Source organism: Sciurus vulgaris (assembly GCF_902686455.1).
Source record: "Sciurus vulgaris genome assembly, chromosome: 6".
Taxonomy (NCBI): Eukaryota; Metazoa; Chordata; class Mammalia; order Rodentia; family Sciuridae; genus Sciurus; species Sciurus vulgaris.
In genome coordinates, this window is record NC_136466.1 from 32114792 (window position 1) to 32128734 (window position 13943).

Below are 13943 nucleotides of genomic sequence, written 5' to 3' on the forward strand. Positions count from 1 at the left end.
TTGAATTCATATGTTGAGTCTTATACTATATTTGAGAAGTTTTCAGTCATCACTTCTTTTAGTCCTGTCATGGCCCTGCCCTCTTTTTCCTCTCCTTTCAGGACCCCGATAACGTTAACAGGTCCTTCAGGTTCAGTCTGTTTTCTCCATTATGTCCATGTGGGGTTATTGAGCTATTAAGTTCATTCATTAATTTTTAAATTTCAGTTACTATATTTTTCAGCATTAAAAGTTTCACTTGGTTCTCTGGAAAAGCTATTGCTGCTATTGATGCATAACATACTGCTATTATTGGTCTTTTTATATAAATATAAATATATATATATACATATATATATAATTTGAATTTTTGGAAACTTTAGCTGTGCTGTCAACTTTGGAAAAAGTATCCCAGTTTACCGTGTTGAGTTGGCATTGTACAGAAATTAACAGCCATATTGGTCTAGAAACGTTAAACTTAATTTTTTTCCATTTGTACAGGGGTAACGCACTGTATTAAATATGTAAGGTCTTATCTACGTGGGTTTGATTACAGAAACTAATAAAGTATTCTCTAAATAAAAAAAAGTTTCACTTGATTCTATTTCATATCTATTATTTCTTTGGAGAGGCCATTTTTTCATTTGTTTCAAGTGTGTTTGTAATTGCTTACTGAAGCATTTTTATGAAGGCTGCTTTAAAATCTTGTCAGATAATTCTATCACCTCTGCCATCTCAGCATTGGCATCTATTGATTGTTCTTTTCATTGTTTGAAATCTTCCTGGTTGTTTGTATGATGAATGGTTTTTGAATGAAGGCTAGACATTTTGAATGTTATGTTCTGAGACTCTGGATCTTATTTAAACCTTCTGTTTTTAGCCAGCTTCCTCTGACATTGCTCTAGTAGGGGAGGCGAGGTGAGCCTGTGTAACCGCCGAGTAGTAGAAGCCCAGGTTTAATATCCAGCTTCCACTGACACCTGAGGAGAGGGAGCTTGTTGTCACTGGGCAGGGTGGAAGTTCCATCTCATTAGTCCTCTGCTGACACCCTCTGATAAGGAAGGATAGGAGCAGCTCGTTACCATTTGCCACATGGCCTTCACTGGCATCATGGTTGGGGGAGGTGGAGGGAATGGCCATATTGCCGAGGGAGAGGAAGTGGTATTGAAGGTCCTGATTCTCTGTTCAACCTCCTGGATATCACCTCACTGGGAACAGGAAGGGGGCCTTGTTCTTTCTGGATGGGTGGAAGTACAGGCTTCTTACTTGGTTGGAGGCATCCCCCAAAGGTCCCCAGCGGGTGATGCTGTCGGGAGGTGGTGCAACTTTAGAAGGTTGGGCCTAGTAGAAGGAAGTTTGGTCATTTGGGGTATATCCTTGAAAGGAATATTGGGACCCCATCCCTTCTCTCTCTCTCTCTCTCTCTCTCTCTCTCTCTCTCTCTCTCTCTCTCCCTCTCTCTTTACTTTCCAGCCACCATGAGGCAAGCAGCTTTGCTCCATCACACCATCACACACTTCCTGCCATGATGTTCTGCCTTGTCACAGGCCCAAAGGCAATAGGCCAACTGACCACGTACTGAAAACTCTGAAACTATGAACCACAGTAAACCTTTCCTCCTTATAAATTAATTTCCTCAGATATTTTGTCACAGCAATGGAAATCTGACTAACACAGCCTTCCCTGATACTAGTTTGGTAGAAGGACTGGGGTACCTTGTTACAGACTAATAAGTATGGAAATCTGGGCTCCCTGTTTAGCCTTTGTTAGGTGTGTAGGGGTAGGGTCTGTGGCCAGCCCATCAGGTTATCCCCAACCACAAATGAACAAATAATATGTGTGAAACTCATAGGGTATGCATAAAGAGGAACAGGATTTCCCAAGAAAGTGAAATACCCTTTGATCCTTCTCAGAGAGAGGTTATCACCAGTGCTTATAGGTTACTTTACTTCCCAAGCAAACTTAAAACTCTAAGTCATGCTGCAAGATTCTAGACAGGGAAGAATCCCTGGGGGAGCCCTGTGGGTAGGGCAGGGAGCCTCCCACCAGGAGGTTTTTCTTTTGGTACCAGGGATTGAACCCAGGAGCCCTTAACCATTGAGTCACATCCTCAATTCTTTTTATATTTTATTTAGAGACAGGGTCTCACTGAGTTTATTAGGGCTTTGCTACGTTGCTGAGGCTGGCTTTGAACTTGCCATCCTCCTGCCTCAGCCTCCCCAACCACTGGGATTACAGGTGTGCCCTACTGCACCTGGCCCACAGGACTTTTTTGAGGGGATTACTTCCTCTCCTTACCTAGACTCAGATGTCCATGACAAGTTGAACAAACAAGCTTTTACCTGTCATCTTGTGTCACCAGCACAGGCTAAGCCTGGGTGCAGAACAAATGTGATCACCCAACTCAGTGATCTTCCCCAAAGACTCTGAAGATCTACCTGTTATGATTTGGATCTTCAGTGTACCCCAGAAGTTCCTCTGTTGAAGGCTTGGTCCCCAATATAGCAGTGTTTGGAGGCGGGGCTTTGGAAGGTGATTGGATCATGAGGACTCTAACCTCAAGAATGGATTAATCCACTTATTCACAACTCATGACTTATGATTCATAGCTCAATGGGTTTTAAGGGAGGAGCTTTTTATAAAAGCAAACTTTTTCTTTCTGTCTACCAAGCCACCATGAGATTCTCCACCGTGATATTTGGCCCAAAGCAATGTGGCTAAAAGAACATGGACTGGAAATTTGAAACCATGAGCCCAAATAAACCTTTCCTCCTTGAAATTGATTGACCGCAGATATTTTGTCACAGCAACAGAAAGCAGACAAACACAGAACAGAGGCAGGAACATTCTCTAGACCCCATTCTCCTGGCCCAGGTTCTCTATGAGCTGGGAAAAAGAGTGAGGACTAACTTGTCGTTTTTAAATTTAATTTTATTATTTATTGATTTATTGCAGAACTGGGGATTAAAACCTAGAGGAGCTTTACCACTGTGCCAAATTCCTAACCCTTTACATTTTTGAGACTAAGTTGCCAAGTTGCCCAGGGCTGGCCTTGAACTTGTGATCCTCCTTCCTCAGCCTCCTGATTTGCTGGGTATGTACCACCACACCTGGCCAGAGCTAACTTTTTACAACAAGAAGAAAGACTAGACTCGTTGATTAACATTAAAATGCAAGCCCCATTCACAGCCACCACAGGTATGTTAAACAAACACAAAAATGACAACAGGTCCCTGCGCAAGGACAGAGGAGCCTGCAGTTATCATGGTGACAAGGCACTGGTTGCCCACATGCCATTTGTTAAGGCTTTTCACTCTGATGATGCATGAAATTACCCACCCTGACAGAGTCGCACCTACATTCGTGCCAGCTGGCAACGTGGCATCCTCTCATTACCCCTTTGGTCACAAATCCACCTGGAGGGGTGTGATTAATGAGAAGCTCATAAACCCTGGGGGAATGGGCCATCCCTGGTGCCCTGGAAGAGTGAAATTGCCATTCACAGTCACATTAATCACCACGTGTCAATCCTTGCTTCCTCGCTGTCACACCTTGGTGAGCCACCCTGTAGCCTCCAAGATGTGACATGGTTTCTAGGACAGTAGAATCCGCTGCTCTCAGGGACAACTTGTACGTCACTTCAAAGCAAGGTCAGAGTGGATCTCTAATTATCCCAGTGCACTCGTGACTCTGAGACCTGCCAACAGGGCGAAGAAAGGGAGCAGGGGTGTTTTCATCAGGAGAAACACTAAATGTAGAACACTGGCCTGATTCATTTCACAGCTGTAGTCTTTTTTGATTTGTTCGTAATTTTCTACACTACTGCTTCCAATTTGATACTGTCTGGGCCCGGGATGACAATAAGAATGGATAACAGATGATGAGCTCAAAATACTGAACACAATCATACTCACCCTGCATGTATGTACAATCAATATGTCACTTGGAAGGAGGAACCACTGGCCGCTGGGCGAAGTTGGGAATGTAAAATGTCACAGGATTCAAGATCCATTTCTTATGTACTTAGGAGCTGTCACCAGGGCTGTCTCACTGCTCTGGAGGGGAAACCGGGCTTAATGCTTCATAATCAGTTGCCTTAAACAAATGAATTAGGAGTACTGGAAGATTTTCCACACGACCCCTGTTGCTTTGCTTGGCAGGAGTGCTATGTACTATTGTGTGGATTATATACGACACAACTCCAGGGGCGCAACTCCCATAGACTAGATTTTGATACAGTACATCTGAGAATGATGTAGCCCTGCTACTGACTGAGTAACTTGGAGTTAGTATCCTAAGGGTTCATGGAATGTCACAAGTGTCACATTCTGCCCACAGTGATAGCCTAGAAAATCCATGTGTATATCATGAAGTACTAAAACAATTAACTTTCTATTAGATTCAGTAGGATGGTGGGGGGGGTGTTATTCCATGTATTCTAGATATTTCCATTAGTAAACTACCATAGAGAAATGCATGCATTACCAATGGTTTTGTGTATGTATTTGAACACCATTAAAATGCCCTAAAATTAGCAACTCCTTTAAACATGTTTTTTTCCTTGCTGAAAAGTAGTTCTTCAGCAAGCTCTTTGGAATACAGTGTTATAATATTTATTAAAGTGGGAGGTTTTTAATACCCTGTGAACAGCACTTCTACTTTTAAGAATTTGATTGGGTTGTAAGTCTTAACCCAATCAGTGAATTAATCCCCTGATAGAGATGAACTGAGTGGTAACTGAAGTGGCAGGGTGGCCGAAGGAGGTGGGAATTGGGTGTGGCTCTGGGTATGTATTTGCATCTGGCGAGTGGAGTCTCTCTCTGCTTCCTGATCCCAATGAGAGCTGTTTCCCTCTGCCACACTCTTCCACTGTGATGTTCAGCCTCACCTCAAACCCTGGGGAACGGAGCCAGCCTTCTATGGACTAAGACCTCTGAAACCATGAGCCTTCAAATAAACTATTCCTCCTCTATAGTTGTGATGGCCGGGCCACTTAGTCACAGCACAGCGGCAAAAAAGCTGACTAAAACAGAGCTGATCCTATGAAAACAAGCTAATGTATACAGGTACATTTGCTTATTTTTGTATGTATGTGTGAATACATTTTTGTTTGAAAGAGGGTCTCACTAAGTTGCCCATGTAGACTTTGAACTTCTGATTCCCTTACCCCATCCTCTGGAGTAGCTGAATTACATTCATGTGCCACCATACCCACAACCCAGCTTGTATGGGTTTTAATAGCAAAAAAAAAAAAAAAAAAGGAACTTATCTGAATATATTTGGGATTTTCTAAATAAATTATAGTATACACATGTGTACATGCATGCAGTGAAATACAGTGAAATGCAGTCTTTAAAGAATCCACCACAATGAACTTAAAGAATCCACTAGTTGTATTTGTAGAAGATTCCTCCCTTCCTCCAACATACACACACACACACACACACACACACACACACACATGCTCTTCCTCCTTTCTTTCCGGGTTCTGAGAAGATCACAAACCCCCCTAATACCCCCCTAATGTTTGAGAAATTAACTGTCATGTGATGCCATTTTCTCAAGCTCAAAGAAAACTCTGTTTCCCAGCTTCCTTTGCAGCTAGAACAAAGGTGTGGAACTGGGTCCGCTGAGGAGACACTGTCCAAGATTTCCAAAAGGAAGTCAGCTTGGCTCTGAGAGGAATGGCATTTGGCCGTGGAGCACTGTGGTCAGGACAGTTTTCACTAGCTCTTGGAAGGCTGAGCTTCTGACATAGAGTGGTACCAGTGTGTGTGGCAGGTGGAATTTCAGCAGTGAACTCCCAGCAGAGCCATATAGGGCATCTAAGGCTTCCTGGTGGCAGCAGTGGTCACTGCAGTAGCTTTTCTGGAACAAGAGTTCTGCAGGGTAGGTTTGGCCATAGTTCCTCAAAGCAGAACTCCAAACCTTGTTCCCTGGCCCTCAGGCCCCTGTGTGAGCTGCCCAGTCTCCTGTCAGTGAGCTCCTTTCCCTTTTAACACATTATGTACCATTTATGAAACACCTAAAATAAAAAAATTGAGCAACAAAAATGCCACTTATGAGTTGAGATAAATATTTGTTTTTAAAGTTTTATTCTTTTGGGAAAAGTCTATAGGTGAATGATTAATGATAATATTCATTAATCTTATTAATGATATCAAAATATGTAATAAGCTCAAATTATGATTCCTGGCCTATTTTAATGCACCTGTGTCAATTTTGTTGAAATATTCGCAGAATTGAAAGTTTGGGAGTCGATGGGTTAATGAGCCTCTATTGCCCAGAAAGATTCATGAAACATGAAACATGACTTATCATTTCAACTTTTGAATGGTCCCCATTGTTGTACACGGAGATCTTCTAAGCCGTGATTCAAATGCCATATTTAGGTCTTTGGGACTCAGAGGAAGGATGCGTATTCAAGTTTTGCAGGGTGTCATTGCATACAGGTCCCCCAATCCAGATTAAGGAGCATGACTGTTTCTGCTCAGCCAGGCATATTCATACAATTATGCTCAAATATTTGATTGTCTTGTGCCCTTGTGGTCTTACAAAAATGAATAGTAAGAAATTAAAATGTTGATATTTTCAACAAGAAAACAATGTCTCATAGGCTTTCATAAAATTGAGATGATGTCACTGGGGCCCTACCAGGGGAAAGCCCCAAGCCTGGACTTGCTGCTCGGGGGACACAAACTGGCGCACTTGGCATTCAGCTGCAAAGCGTAAGAACAGAATGCAAGAATGTGAGTAAGATGCCAGAATAATTTAGATCTCTGAGATTGCAATCATATTAGAAAATGGATGTCTATTATTCACTTTTGCATATTTAACTTTGAACATTTTTCTCAGAAATGCATTAGGTGTGGAAAAAAGGAAATTGCCGTATATTCTCCGTAAATAAGAAGGATGCAGGAGAGAGTGTATACATTTGAATCCAACTTTCAACCATACATAGCTGCATGTATTTTAGATAGAAAAAATCTGTATATATACCCTGTAAATTCTAAAAAGTGGTTACCTCTGCAGGTTGGTATGATAAAGGGATTTTCTTTGTTATTTCATGTCTCCTTGGATTGTTTGAAATTCTGCAATGAGCAAGTTTTACATACTGTTAGAATCATCAAATACTGTTCTAGTCAGCTTTTTTGCCACTGTGACCAAAAGCTCTGACAAGTTCAATTAGAGGAGGAAATGTTTATTTGGGGTTTCACAGTTTCAGAGGTTTCAGCCCACAGATGGCCAACTCCTTTGCTCTGGGCCTGAGTTGAGGCAGACTATCATGGTGGAAGGGCATGGCAGAGGAAGGTTGCTCAGGACATGGCACCAGGAATCTCAGAGAGAGAGAGAGGGAATGTTCCTCTCAACAGGGACAAAATATAAACCCCAAAAGCACACCCCTAGGGACCCACCTCCTCCAGCCACACCCTACCTGCCTACAGTTATGACCCAGTTAATCCATTCAAGTGGATTAATGAATTGATTAAGTTTAGGCCCTCATAACCTGATCATCTCACCTCTGAATTTTCTTGCATGGTCTCACACATGAGGTTTTGGGGGACACCTCATACCTAGACCATAACAAATACCTTAAAAGTACATACATTGTGAAGGAAAGGTGTAATGACCTTCAGAAGGGTCATTTTGTGGTGATGAGCCTCAGACTTGGGTCTCAGGAACCCTCTTTATGACCCTCTTTCAGGTTGATGTGTGATCTGGTGCCCACCATGCTTCCTCTCTGGGCCTCAAAGATTAGGGGATGACTCATGCGATGGCCGTGGTCCTCTGAAGTCCTTCACAATCCACAGTGGACTCCACCTGCCACTCTAGGCCAAGCAGATTCCTCAGACAGGAACTCCTCCCATGGAGCTGCCAATAGATGTAGGAACTGTTTCCTGTCTTAATAGACATTGCCTTGTCATGTAGTGTGGCGTGAGCAAAACTAATTGGTAGTCCTGCTTCATTAAGTGATCCTGCCCCAAATGGTACACAGGCCACAGAACTCACAAGAATCAGAGAGAAAATAGGGTGAAAATAGCATTACCCCCAGGCTCAAAAGGGGGCAGGTGAAAGCTGGTAGCTACTCAGGAAGGGGCAAGACAGTGCAAAGATCCCAAGGACAGGATGAAGCTGCTCTTATTCTAGTGCTGTGCAGGGAGGTAACTTAGCCTTCCTAACATTGCTTTATTCCTCTAGTAGATTATAATAAAATAATAATAATAATCATCTCCTGAATTTGAGTGGTTATCAAAGGGTTGGAGGGATTTTACTTTGCAAAAATGTGTTCTTCCCAGGACCACAGGGATGCCCTATGCTAGGCACAAAGAAGGTTCATTGAGCTCAGATGCCTGGTTGTCCAGAGACATGTAATCTGTGCTTCAGCTGAAGCAACCCTTCTGGTCACTAGAGTTCAAGTTTGCAGCTGTGCTGAAGAAGACCATTCCAGTTCTTGCCCTTTCCTTTATTCCAGCAGCTGGTAAGTAAAAAAAAAAAAAAAAAAAAATTAGTTTTCTTTTTAACCCTGGGGCAGGGGCAAGGACTGAACCATGTTGCCATGGAATTAAAGCTCTTGCTAAGATCCTATTTTTTAAAAAATAGTAAATTACTTTTTTTTCTCTCTCATTATTTTATTTTATTTTTAATTATTTTTTAATTTTTACAGACTGCATTTTGCTTCATTGTACACAAATGGGGTACATCTTTTAGTTTCTAGGGTTGTGCATGATATAGATTCACACCATTTGTGTAATCATACATGTACATAAGGTAATGATGTCTGCCTCATTCTACCATTTTTCATACTCCCACCTCTCATTTTTCTCTATGTAATCTAAAGTTCCTCCATTTTTCTCTTACCGCTCTTTAATATCTTGGTGGCCTTTAGCCCCTTCTCTCTATAAGTCTCTCTCTCTCTCTCTCTCTCTCTCTCTCTCTCTCTCTCTCTCTCTGCCCCTCTTATTGGCTTAGCATCTTCATTCTCCAGAGACTTTGCAAACAAGGCTCAGTGGCTGGGCTCCTGGAGTAAGAATAGCAGGGCATCTACTGAGATGAGGGAGGGTGCAGGGAACAGCAGAGGTGCTGCAACCTGCTACATGGAGGGGTGGCCATAGCGGGGGAGAGGAGAGCCCAACCCTGAGTTTCTTACTGTTCACTTACATATGACCAAAGGACTGCCTCTTCTGCCTCTCTGATTCATCCACAGAGGCACAGCCGTGAACCTGCTCTGCTGGCTATTTGCCATTTGCCTACTCAGACCCATACCCATTCTCTTCCTGACTCCGGGCCCAGGAGACTGACCTCTATGGGCTACTGGCAGCCTCCAGAAGCTCCCTTTTCCTCTTGCTCCAGTTGGCTTCTGACAGGAAGCACCAGTAGATTGGATATGGAGGAGCAGATGGGGTGTTCTCTCTCTGTTCCCCACCTGCTTTGGCTCGATCTTTCTGACTGTAGCTCCTGCCAGGTGGCCCTCCTCCCCAGCTTTAGCACTCACGGGGCTCTGTCAACATTATTTCTTCCCTTGCCCCTTTGGTCCTAATGGTAGCAATAACATTCCACTGGAGACCTCACCATCTCTTATTTTTTCCCTTTGCTTTTTAACTATGTAGTCTTCTCAATAAAGTCCGTTTGACCCAGTGAGTAAACCCCATTACCTTTAAGATCCTAACCAGTATGCCTGTCATCCTTTTGCTTCTGGGTCTGCTTTTTCCTCCCCAGGAGAATGCTGAAGGTCTCAGAAGCTGGTTACACACCTCATCTATTGCTGCTGAACTAGAGAAGCCCCAAGAGATACCTACAGTGCCAGGATGATAAGAGAAGTTCGCACCACAAGTGTGTAGCCAGATAGATGCAGGATTCTTGGCATCTGCTCAGAAAACACCTCCAAGGGGAAGTTATTTTTAATCAAGGGTAGGGGGTCACTGAGGCAAACTGGCTAGTGTCTCCGGTTAGAAACTAGTTATTATTCATTCATGCATGCAGCAAGCATTACTAGGCCCCAGAACTTCACTAAGTATAGTGGGATGACTAGTAGTCCCCAAAAGATATATGCTTGTCTTTATCCACAGAACCTCTGGCAATTGCCTTCTATGGAAAAATCAGTGATTGAGGATTCAGAGAGGAAGTGTTGGTTAAATTATCTAAGTAGGCACCAAACCAATAACAACTGTCCTTATAAGAGTGAGGGAGAGGGAGATTTGAAGAGGAAGAAGCAGTATGACCATAGCAGACAGAGATTGGAGTGATGCAGACCAAGCTAAGGAGTACCTGGAGCTACCAGAAGCTGAAAGAGACATGGAAGTTTCCTCCCCGAAAGATTTCAGAGTGAGTATGGTCTTGCTGGGAATTCTGTCATTCAGAATTGTGCAAGAATAAATTCCAGCTGTGTTAAGTCACTCAGTGTGTGCACTTTGTTATGGCCACCCTAGGAAATGACTAGGCACTGAGGATGTAATGGTGATAAGATAGAGTACCTACCCTCCTAGGGAGCAAACAGATAATGAACAAAGGGAAGAAAAAAAATATAATATATATATAATTACAAACAGTCATAAGTACAATGATGTGCTTAAATGGAGGAAAATGTGAAGAACATTAGACCTGGGGCATCAGAGAAAGAATCTTTGAGGAGGCAACCTGTGAACTCAGATTAAAAGGAGGAGAGGAACCAGCCAAACGAAGCTATAGAGGAAGAATGTCCAGGTTAAGAAGAAAGTAAGTTAAAGATCTTAGGATGGGAACACAGATAGAATTCTTTTTGTTAAATATATATATATATTTAGTTATAGATTGACACAGTCCCTTTGTTTTATTGATTTATTTTTATGTGGAGCTGAGGATGGAACCCAGTGCCTCACACATGCTAGGCAAGTGCTCTACTACTGAGCTACAACCCCAGCCCCAGATAGAATTTTTGAGAAACACAAAGTGTCCAATATAGTTGGAATGAGATCAGGGAGGAAAGCAAAACCAGAACCCAGGACTTATAGACAATGTTGAGGCCTTGAGATTTTGTTCTTTGGTGAGAAGACATCCATTGGTTGAGAGCAATGGAATGCCATAAGCCAATTTAAAGTTTTATATTGATTCCCCCTGCTTACTGCTGGGGAGCATCCTGGAATGGGGGCTGATCTGCAGAGCATGGAGACCAGGTAGTAGACTGTCCCAACCTTCCAGGCCGGCCAGAGAGATGGGTGAGGATGTTCCCTTAGAGGCGGAGAGAGATGGACTGAAGGCATAGTTTGGAGACAAAAGTATCAAGAACTGATAGATCTGGAGTATGGAGAAAGGCTTGAGTTCAGGATGACACCAAGATGTTAGTCTGGAGTGGTTGGGTGGAAGCTGTGCCATTTTTATTGAGATGAGAAGATGAGGAATGAAAGAGACAACAAGTGAGACATGTCTGGGAGGTGTCCTCTGAGTCCCTTACATTGCCAAAGTCTTCCAAGACAGAAAAAGCTGTACCATTTCTGTTGTTTTAGGGGCCCAAGGAAAAGTGTTTGGTTCCTACAAAGGATGTCCTGGGACCATTGGTCACCCAGATGTGATCTTCCTGGGACACACAAAATACAACACAACAAAGCACACACACATTAAAAAAAAGCAGCAGAAGTTGGGAGTAGGGTCTTGTCTAAGGTAGATTTGTCCTATCTCCCATGCTGCATGACAATAAATCCACTGTAAATTGGGAGTTCTATTAATTAGGATCTAATTTTAAAATGTCTACACCCCACATAGTTGGCTCTATCATTCATTCTCCACAGTCTTGATGCTGTCAAAGGCACCATGAGAAGATATGGAGAAGAAATGGTTGAGAGATACCCCTGAAAATTCCAATACCTCGCCCCTTACGAATGCTCCTCAATGTCAACTCAATGAATTGAGTTTCATATGATGACCACCCCTTCCCTTCCATAGAGAAAGATTATCAGAAAGTGGACCTAGGACTGGGGATACAGCTCAGTTGGTAGAGTGCTTGCCTTGCACTGGGTTTAATCCCCAGCACTGAAAAAAGAAAAAAAAAAAAAAAAAAAGTGGTCCTAGGAAAGGATAGGATGGTCTAAACCACTTTCAATGACTCCCCTTCCTTCCTGGGAGTGGAGCTCAGGAGCTGTGTGATGATGGAACTTGCACAGGGCCTTCCAGACAGCTCTGAAGTCTTATATAGAAATCCTAGATGACAATCTTTCTGGGGGAAGTATCTGAAGAATCGTCTCCAAAATCCATGGGTTATTTCTTTATTCCTCTCTAGGATACAGCACACAGCTAAGACCGCTAAGAACCAAGAAGAAGGCAGGGATGCATACACAGCCTCAAGCCATAGCTAAAGGTTTATGCACATCTCATCAGAAAGCCAGAAATCCATTTGCTCTAGTCTCTCTCTCTATGCCCTCATCGGGGGTTACTTAATCTCTTATTTTCAGGTCATGCCAAATTCTAGCATTCTTGATGATGTGACTTTCCAACTCACAAAAAATACTAGCAATAATAACTACAAAAGGAAAAGAAATAATTCTAGAGCCAGTAGGTGCAGTGAGTAGCAGTTAAAACCATGAGAAATTAAAAAGCAGAAGTCATAATTAGAAAAATCTGGAGCCAAATAGTGCCAAAACAAGTATTCCAATTCAGTTCAGTAGCCAAGAGGGCAGCACTGAATTGCTGTGTGGTTTAATAAATGATGATCCCAAGCACAGGACTTGGAATTCTCTGCCTTCAGTTTTCAGGCCTTACTTTTTCCAGGGTAAACTTTTACTCTCTGGAATACCCCTATGCCTGTCCGCAAGAGGGGTCATATATTGCTGGGTGCAGTGGCGCTCGCCTGTAATCCCAGCATCTCAGGCAGCTGAAGCAGGAGTATCACAAGTTTGCGCACAGCCTCAGCAACTTAAAGAGACCTTGTCTCAAAATCGCATTTTTAAAAATGGCTTGGAATGTAGCTCAATGACAGAGCACACCTGAGTTCAATCCTCAGTCCCACTAAAAAAAAAAAAAAAAAAAAAAAAATGAAAGCTCACACATCAGCTCAGTAAAGCAGGACATTTATCAACCACCTATAGGGCACCTTGCACAATCCTAAGACTGGAAAGATTAACGCAGCTGTTTCCTGAGTCATGGGATGCTCATTAGCCACGCTTCCCCTGGCCTCAGAGAGTCTGCTGGATACTGACATCTACAGACCAAGGAAAGCAACTCAGTGCTGACTTAAACACGCACACACACACAAACACACACACACACACGCGCGCGCGCGCACACACACACACACAAAAAACAACTTCATTATTTAGAGCAGTTTGGGGTTCACAGTAAAATTGAACACACAGTACGGAGATTTCCCATATACCTTCTGTTCCCACGTGTACAGTCTCCCCAACTATCAATCTCTCCCACCAGGGTGGTACGTTTGGTACAACTGACACACCATCATCACCTAAAGACCATGATTCACTTTAGGGCTCACTGTTGGCACTGTACCTTCTGTGAGATTAAGCCAATATATAATGATATGCATCCATTATACGTCTGTAATGTACAGAGTACTTTACTGCCCTAAAAACTGTGTTCTGCCTATTCAACTCTGTTCTGCACATTCTGTCATCAAGCAAAAATCACAGAGTATGTAGCCTTTTCACATTGGCTTTTTCACTTAGTAATATGCATTTAAGTTTCCTCCATGTCTTTCATTACTTGATAGCTCATTTCCTTGTAGTGCTGAATAATTCCATTGTTTGGATATACCACAGTTTATCCATTCACCTACTGAAGGACATCTTTGTTGTTTCCAAGTTTTGTCAGTTATGAAGAAAGCAGCTATAAAAATCCATGTGCAAGTTCTGGTAGAGACAAAAGTTTTAAACTCCTTTGAGTAAATTACAAGAAATGTGATTTGCTGGGTTATATGGTAAGAGTATGTTTAGATAGGGGGGAAAGCATATTTAGTTTTGTAATAAATTATCAAACTGTTT